The sequence below is a fragment of the Panthera pardus genome, unplaced genomic scaffold, assembly GCF_024362965.1.
Source record: "Panthera pardus isolate Hobbes unplaced genomic scaffold, ASM2436296v1 HiC_scaffold_25, whole genome shotgun sequence".
Classification (NCBI taxonomy): Eukaryota; Metazoa; Chordata; class Mammalia; order Carnivora; family Felidae; genus Panthera; species Panthera pardus.
Window position 1 is genome coordinate 34,772,465 of NW_026526821.1, and position 9,904 is coordinate 34,782,368.

The following is a 9,904-nucleotide window of genomic DNA, read 5'->3' on the forward strand; positions in this document are numbered from 1 at the left end:
CAAACACCTGTACAGTCAACAGAATGGAAAAGATTCCAGTTATGGACAAAACATTTGGGAGAAATAATGAGACAAAGTAGCTTTTCCCTGAGCTGGAGGGAAATAAAGAGATTTAGCAGATGTATTAAGAGTATAGATGTCAGAGGAATAATAAGGGAGGAATTTTGCCTCCTATGCAAAGTACCAAGGAAATAACAAGACCCCAGAGGGAGTGCAATCTTATCAAATTGCACTTTGAAAGCTTCAAGAAATTCCCATATCCTAGAGTAGCATAAAAACAACAAAAGAATTCCAGGACTCCCTAGGATGGAACAGATGAAGCAGAACCATTGGATATAAATGGACCAGGAGTACAAGAACAAAGCAAGACAACAGATGACTCAGAGGATGCCTGCATAGAAAGATGAACTGAAGATCAGGTGGGTCCTCCTTCTGGCATATCTTGGCACTATACAAGCCTTCTGGAACATAGCTGCCACTGAAAACAATTAACTGAGAATATTTAGCAGATGGATACTCAAAAAAAATGAACTAAGTTGAGTTATATAAAAATAATGCACACCCTACCAAAGGCTTCTGAATTAATTAAGATAATTATTTATACCCAAAAGGCCTAAGCTCATCTAAAATGTCCTTTAAGACTAGAGGACCACACTACTTTTATGATATTCAAGGTAAAAGTTGTTCAACTGGCCAACTGTGGTGAAGAAAGAGTTTCCTTAAGAGATTCCCTTAGAGATCCATTCGGTTCTCACTGCTTGAAACTTCAGTGATAATTTCTCCTTTAATCCCAAAATTTGCTCTTCTCTGCTTCTAAGACTGAGCATACCTGAATTTTCACTTAAATACACTCAAGGCCACATTTTGTCTTTTCTATTCCAATGGTCCATGGTGGGCTGTGGTTCAATATATTGGATTATTCTATCTTATCAGGTGCTGGATTCTAATTTTGGAGATATAAGGCTGTGCTCTATGCTGTTTACCTTACTTACTACTTTCCTAACCCTATATAATTCAAAGGGAGTTTGAAAAACCACATGGCTAAAATTAGCTATTTCAGCTGTCTATGCCTTCCCAAATGCTCTCTGCTCTTTCTTTTTCCCATCCTATTCAATACATGGATCTTTTTTTTTTTTTTTAATTTTTTTTTCAACGTTTTTTATTTATTTTTGGGACAGAGAGAGACAGAGCATGAACGGGGGAGGGGCAGAGAGAGAGGGAGACACAGAATCGGAAACAGGCTCCAGGCTCCGAGCCATCAGCCCAGAGCCTGACGCGGGGCTCGAACTCACGGGCCGCGAGATCGTGACCTGGCTGAAGTCGGACGCTTAACCGACTGCGCCACCCAGGCGCCCCTCAATACATGGATCTTATAAGCACCTCTGAGAAAACTATCATTTTCATTTTCAACTAACTTTCTAGTTTACAATTTTTCTGGCCTATCTTCCAGTTCATTGATTCTCTCTTCATCTGGTTCTAATCTGCTATTAAATCTGTCCATTGAGTGTTTGTTATTCCAGCTATTGCATTTTTTATATCTAGATGTTTTATTTGGTACTCTTGTAAAACTGTTAAGAACACTTTTCATGGTATCTGTTCTCTGAAGATTATTTCTAGTTGTCTTTTTTTCTTTATGTGTAGTAAATTGCTTTATATCTGTTAGTTTCACAGTTTGATTTCTTCTGGTTCTTCTGTTGGTACTTCATTTTCTTGTGTGCTTAATTAATTTTTACTGTATAATGCTTATTTTTCCTTGAAGAATTTATTTATGGGAATTCTCAGAGACCTAGGAAGGAGACATTTTCTGAAAGAAAGAATTGGTGTTTGTTTCTGCATGGTGCCTATGGAATTATCCAACCCAGATACATTTAGTGTTCTTTTTAATGTTTTGAACCACTAATGTATGTGATGGTCTACTTTAAAGATGAAAATTCTTGTTAGGCTTGTTTGAAGATATAACCTCTTTAGGATAGTTTTCCTCCAACTGAGAATCAAAGAAACTTTTTTTGAGATCTTGTAATAAATACAGTATTAGAATTAGTTTTGGTTTTCCTTTATTCTGACAACAAACCTTTTGGGGCCCCAGCCTAGTGGGTGAAGGGTCTCCTATCAGATCCTCTAATTTGAATAGACTTCTTACATTTTCAGTTTTATCTGGCTCACTCAGTAAGGCCATCAAAATTGAAGTCCAAATTTGCCTGGATAGGTAAATATTCTCATGATAAAATTAGCTTGAGTTCTGTGCTTACTCCTCTGGATTCCAGCTTTCTCTTAGATTTTAGCTCATTAATTACTTGCTATCTTGTCATCTCTTCATTACCTTTAAGAAAATATTTAGGTTTTGGGCAGCTTGGGTGACCAGTTGGTTGACTGTCCAACCCTTGATTTCAGTTCAGGTCATGATATCATGCACAGTTCATGAGATCAGGCCCCATGCCGGACTCTGCACTGACAGTGCAGCCTGCCTGGGATTCTCTCTCCCTCTCTCTCTGCCCCTCCCCTGCTCATGATCTCTCTCTCAAAATAAATAAATGAACTTAAAAAAAATATATATATATATATATACACACACATATATATATGTGTGTGTGTGTGTGTGTGTGTGTATTTAGGTTTCTATTTCATCTACCATTTTAGTTGTTTTCTGCGGGACAGTTACTCAATTTCTATTGGGTGTATTTTGAAATGTTTCAACTATTTTCCCAAAGAACACCTTTGATGCTTCTTAGACCAGTTCCTTCAACTAGATAGCATGAATATATTACTATCAATAACCTGTGAAAATGGGCAATCAAAGTCTAAAAATGAAGTGGTTCATTTGCTATTGGGGAAGATGTATAGCCTAACTCACATATTTTAGCTGAAATAAAAATCAAATAGGGAAATGTCCAGTAGAGATGGCAAAAACTCTCCCTATAGTCTAAAGACCTTCAAGTTGTTAAATATATTATGATATCCTTTTAAGCTAAATTTAGCATTTAGAGCTCCAATTTCTCTCTGAGATGTGTAAAAATTCATCTAGCCTGAGAGTTCCCTATTGGCTGCACCTCTGAGAAGTCAATTATTCTCACCAACACCAATTTTAATTTATGCATGCTAAATTACTTCTGGATTTCTTATGTGATTTTTAATAGAAGGTATAATATCAAATTGAAGGACTAACGGCTTTCAAAACAATAAGATAAAACCTGATCCTAGTCACCAAATTGCCTGAGGAAACAGACGTTTTGGTTACATGATATTTTTCACTACGAAATAAGTACAAGGTTGATTCTTATTCCTTACTTTATCCCCACAGCTTATTGTAGCACTGAGCCAGGTGCAATAGATGATAATCAATAAAGGTTGAATGAATTAATTAACCCTTGGTTGATTGAAAAAATGGCACTAATTCTTCAGAGCCTCTCTATACTTTTATAATGTGACTTGACAAAGTTCTTCCATCAAGAAGTCATGTCTCTGCCCAAACCTTGAATTTGTGCTGCTCTTATGATGGGTTTTGACCAATAGAGTGAGATAACTCCATTATTCCAGTTCCCAGACTAAACTTCCATCATTTGGAACCCTGATACCACCATGAGTACGGTTCTATACTAGCCTGCTGGAAAATGACAAAGCAGAGTAGACCTCATTTCCCCAACTGAAGTACCAGATGTATGATAGACTTCAGTCAAGGTTAACTAAGCCACCCAGCCACCCAGCTGCCCAATTGAGGTAGCAGAGCTGTCCCAAAGCCAACCTGCAAACTTGTAAGCATGATAAATGGTTTTTGGTTTTAGCCACTCAATTTTGGGGTGGTTTGCTACACAGCAGTAACTAACTTGTACAAAATCTTTGTTGCAAGCCTTCCTGAGGGTGTTTAAGAGGAGAGGGTGCCAAGCTGGAGATAAGTCCTCAGTTCCAGTTTAGTCTCTGCCATGAGCTTGCTAATCTTGCACAAAACACTTCATCCCCTCTCTGTATCAGATTTGAGATTCCTTTAAGTTATAATCCTATATGTTGTGTGGAATCCCCCAAAATGATTTACTCTACATTCCTGACAAAAGTTTGTGTTTTTTCCATGTTAGGCATTTATCAAGGGAATTTGCTTGTATATGAAGTATTACTAAGTATAGAAAGTTAAGTTGAACATGTTCTTACTCTAAGCCACTCCTCGAATTACATTTTTAGAGCAATTTTTTGTTGAGAGTTTTCTATGATTTTTGTTTTCTTTTGTTTTCACCATCCTATCCTCAAAGTAGAAGTCAAACAAACAAGGTCTTTTAAAATAAGTGAGTGCCCTCATTAACCAGTACTTCAGTGAACTTTGTTCTTTAGCATCATCCCAAAGAGGGACACAAAACAGATTTCACAAAGAAACAAAAATGCCCTCTCAATGACCATCTAGCTTTATTGATTACATTACTAGAGCAGAGAGATATAGATCACTGGAGCTCATAGTCTCAATTCTGAAAAGTGTATCAGACTAATATACACACAAATGGACTCAAACATACAGATTTGTGTTTATATAAGGAGAGTTGGTGCATCAGTGATTCTTGATATGTGATGATTCGGGACCTCTTTGAAGATCTGATCAAAAATAGGAACCCATGGTTCAGAAAAGTACCCATATGCACACATTCACATAGTAGACTTTCTCATGCTTTTTGCCTTCTTAGCACATGTTCTGGCACATTATGCTCCACAGCAGCTGGGCGAGGTGCCATGGGTGTCTAAGAGCAGAGGCAGCAGTTTTTCCCTGGAATAGTCCACAGTATAACTCTGGAGTTGTTCTAAACCTGATTCTCAGACTCTTTCAGGGATGCTGTGAACTATCTAACACCTTTAAGAAATTCTTCAACTATGTCTTCAACAGAGAATTCTGACTGATACATGCATAAAAAATACATTTTGCACAGAATTCCTAGATTCTGTAAGACCACCGGAAGATGATTAACAGCTTAGCTCTCTTAGAATACATAGGTGTTCACACATTAATAATATGATACGTATAATGGTATAATACAGGTGGAGAGGTTAAAAATGGGATAGAGAGGGGTGCCTGAGTGGCTTAGTCAGTTAAGCGTCCAACTCTTGGTTTCGGCTCCTGTCATGATTTCACAGTTTGTGGAATCAAACCCCACATCAGGTTCTGCACTGGCAGTGTAGGCCCGCTTGGGATTCCCTGTCTCCCTCTCTCTCTCCCCCTCCCCCACTCACACTGTCTCTGTCTCTCTCAAAATAAATAAATAAACAAACTTGAAAAAAATTAAAAATTAAAAAAATTGGATGATGAATGGAGACAGGGCTTCATGGAATGGAAGAATTAACTTTGGGTGAAGTAAACAGACTTGCCTCTAGTCTTTGCTTTGCCACTAACTACTCAGTCATTCAGCACTAGGTGGTATCTACATCCTCTGCTCTGAATTTGAGCAGCATTGTGACTAATAGAATGCGACAGTAGTAATGCTATGGAACTTCCAAGGCCAAGTCAGTCAAGGTAATACAGCTTCTGTCTTGTCACCTGGGATACCCTGAGCCATGGCATAAGATTTCTAACTACTGGAGGCCATCATGCTGTTAGCAAACCCAGGCCATATGGAGAGGCCATGTGAGGTGCTCCTGGGGCACTGAAAGTCAGTATCAACTGCCAAACAGGACCCTGTTATTTTTTGATGCCAACTGATAAATCTGCCCATGACAAAAGACATGAAACCAGGACTGTCCTGGGCAAAACGGATGCATGATCAGTTTTGAGCATCTACTCTGGGCATCTTGGTCTTTCTTTACCTCTGAGGATTTCATTAAAATGGGAGGAGAGCTGTTGACCTAGTAGATGTCACAAACTCCAGTGCTTAAGGATAGGGCAAGTGACAAAACACACAGACAGCTGAAAGTGAGTAACAGAACATGGCAGACACCTCAGCAAACTGAAAGGCATACACTTAGTCTAGAGGGAACAGCTCAGCTCCCATATTTATTATCAGAAAGAAATGTGAGCTCATTTCCTGACATTCTGATTTTTTTCAAGAGAAGCTAGAAATCTGAAAATCTAAGTTGAACTTTTCAACTTAAATTTAACTTAAGTTAAAGTCTTCAACTTAAATTCAAAACTTTGTAGACAATTTTTAAAGTAGGCTCTATGGGCTACAGGATTTCAATGAAATCTTCAGGCTTATAGGTGAAAATTAACTTACACATATTACTGCCACCCTTAGGTCTCTGTTAATTCTGGCTCTCCATGGGCTCACTTTGGGAGTAGCTGTCCTCTTTGTTAGAGAGTAAACCACTCCTTTCTCTTGTCTCAGAATTGCAAATTGAAGCTGATTGAAGCTCCCTTTCTATACTTTGTGCTAAAGGAGCTTGAACTCTATCATGCTGATTCACATAAATGTCCACCCATGTGCGGAAAAAACATGCAAATCATTCACTCCATGTATTATTCAACTATTGTTATAATCATCCTGTGTCACAAATATCCAAGCAACTTATAACAAAAATCACAGATTCCTACCATAATCACAGATCTAGGGGTTGGTTAATCTAGGTTGGGCTCAGCTGGATCACTCTGTTTTGGGCTGTGGGTCAGCTAGATTGTGGATTGAATCCAGTTTTGCTCTTCCTAGGAGAAACAGCTACCCAGAATTCACAGCAGATCACCAGAGTGCAAGAGCAAGATCAATGGCAAAATCTCAGTTAAGGCCTCTGTCCATCTCATATCTGCTAATATTTTATTGGTGCAAACAAGTCACATGGTCAAACCCAAAATCAAAAGGACCAGGAAGTACACTCTACCCACAGTAGAAAGAACAGAGAAGTGAATATTACTGAAATAGAATCCAAACTCTCATACCCAAGATGTCTTTTTTAAAAACTAGTTTTCTTTCTAAATAATCCCTCAAACAACCTCTCTCCCAGGCCTTGCTGGCTCCCCATGGAGCTGACAGACTCCGGGACCTCACCACAAGTGGACTTTGGCCTGGTGCAAAGCACGTGGTGGGTAGCAACAGATGCTGAAGGCTTGGAACCTCTCAGTACAAGCGCTCTAAATTAGGAACAAAGCATTCCTTGGGCTACGTCAAACTTTAAAAATAAGCCTTTGCTCCATACACAGCTAATGACCTTGGTGAAGACATTCAAAATGCCTCATTTAAGATGTTCTAGTAATTACTTGGGCACAGTTACCATACAGTTTTTCCATTCCATCTGTGCCCTGCCTCTAAGGTCTCTCTCTCCCCTTGTTGTCTTAGGTCCCTATTCCCATGCAGGCTGGACTTCACAGAACACATTCCTCAGGCTAGTTCTGCAGTTGTAATCTGTGCAGGCAAACTTCTCAAGCATACTAACAGACACCAATCTAATGTGAGAAATCTGCAGTAGGTAGTGCTTTGGGAAGTTTCTTTGATATGAATATTGCTTATTTACTCTGCTATCTTGATGCCAAGTAAGGATTAACGTCAACCACTGTTATGGTGAGTTATTTCTTTCAGGCAGAGCCACAGGGGATGAGGGGATAGGGCACAAATTCCTTTGAAATATCCTTTTCTGAAGAAGCCATGATGCAAGGTGAACTTGTTGCCAAGTCAAGCCTGAGTAGAAGCACACACACACACACACACACACACACACACGCCCTTATGTTTTGTAGCAGACCTAGAAACCTAGGTGTATGAAAAACCTGGAAAGTAAATATTATTCAGAAGTGGATTCGCAGATAGGACAGACCTTCCCAGGGTCTCTGATTTCTCATTTACTGTAGACTCAGAAATAACTGGGCTACCCCATGGCCAATCTTGGTACGTGGTCACATTCCAAAGGAATACAAATCCCTCATTAAAAAAGAAAAAGTAAAGTAATTTAAATCTTCCAAGAAGACTCAAAGAGATGTAAGAAGTAGAAGTAAATGTTATTGCATAACATGAAACACTCATCTTCATCTACCTCCTCAGAGTCCTGTATATCATAGCAACTATTGAACCAAATTGATTTTTCCCAGCTCTTCCCTTCTGTTTCTCAGAAAAATCACAAAAAAGACCTGGAGCTGAAGCAGACAAACAAGGGATGCCCTGGAAGGTACAGAGGCAGGGGATACATACCAGGAGAATTTCTGTCCTGGTCACCTTTGCTTCAGTCAATTTCCACACCTAAGACAGGTGTTGGCTCTCACACTGGTTCTAAAGTTCTCCTGGTCTGGTAGTATTTTCAAAGTCATACTGTGTGATTAAGAAAGCAGAACTAAGGCCTAGAGACCTTGGTTCAAAACTCAGCCCCATCACTTAGCTAGTTCTTCGAATGTGGAAAGTTACTTTGTTTTTATTAACCTGTTTTCTCAACTATCAAACAGGGATTTAAAAAAATCCAGTTTTGCAGTATTGTTGTCAAGATTACATGACACAATGAAAAGAAAATCTGGACACAAATGGGTACTCACACAGCCTGTGCCAATTCTGAAAGGCAGTCAGGGTGAGAAAGTACCTGATCCCTTAAAGTGCCTATTTTCCTCATTTATGTCCTGTCTCCTAGAAAAATATGAAAGCTTCCTGACTAATATAGTGCCAGTCCACTGAAGTGGTCTTTGGGAAATGGAACAGTTTCTACAGCAGAGCATCCAGTGTTGGAGATTTGCTTTCTGTGTTACCTACATGAGCACAAATTGGAGTTAAAAAGATGATGGAGGATGAATTCGCTCACCTTAGATCATCCTTTCTCAGGAAAGTGTAGCAAACCCCAAGGAACCAAGTATGTGCTTTCTGAGACATTCTATTCATCCCTCAGTCCCATTCAGAGGTTTGCTATGTTGGTGGCTGTTATAAACTTAATTGAGCTTCAGTTTGTCTCTGCCTGATTTTATTGACTATCTCAACTGTGCCAGAAATGTCTGATCCCCTAAGAGCATTAACCAAACTCTCTGGAGTATGGAATAGATTGCCATTTATCCAACTTGGTGTCAAATCCAAAGGGAAGTCTTCTGAACTGAGGAGATTCGGGACTGCTGCGTGGGCTTGTGCGGCATGTGGCCCCCACTGAGAAAGTAATGGAGGATGAAATTAAGCCCTGAGTCATGGCTCAGGGCTGCAGGTTGGCAGAAGGGATGTCATCTTCGTAACTCAACAGTGTGGAGGAGGTGAATTTTGTTTAATTCCCACAAAGTTTCTAAAGATAGTGGCCACAGTCCTGGGGAATTTGATACACTTTCTGGATATTGATCTGAGAATCTTAGCGGGAGACTGAAACTTATAAGCATTCCTTAGAGGAAAGATGCTATTATGTGGACTAGATCTGTAACTGCTTTCAAAAATTTCACAGAAGCCATTGCTCACCCAAGAGAAGACTAATGACCAACTCGCATATTGAGCAGAGGGCTTCAGAAAAAAAGAAGTCAACATTTTAAAAACACCAAAATCAGTTGAAACACAGGAAATTCAATCTGGCAGGTTGTCAAGAAATGGTGGTTTCATTTCATTCACTTAAGCTATTTAACATAACAGGAATTCTGACTTCTCACTGTCAGACAAACTCCTCTATTTAAAAAAAACCAAAAACAAACAAACAAAAAAAAAACAAATAAAAAACCAGTCATCTGTTGGAATCATATGCTTACCAGGACAAGAATTCTTTCTCATTTTGCACTTGCATTGTTGAAAGTTTCAATAACAAGTTTGTAAACAGAAATGTCTTCTCCGGCTTGATAATGAGTCAACATTCTTCCTTTAATGCAGAAAGAGAACCTCAGTAAGGATATCTGTTATAAAAGTTGCCACATTGCTTAGAAATTTATGTTGGTCCCTTGCAGTAGACTCTGAATCACCATCTTTCATTCCAGAGTAAAACATTATCTTACTTCTCTTCCAATGACTGAGAAACAACGAATACCCCCAAAAACTTTTTGTTGATTAAATGAATGAATGAACCAAAGTTAAGA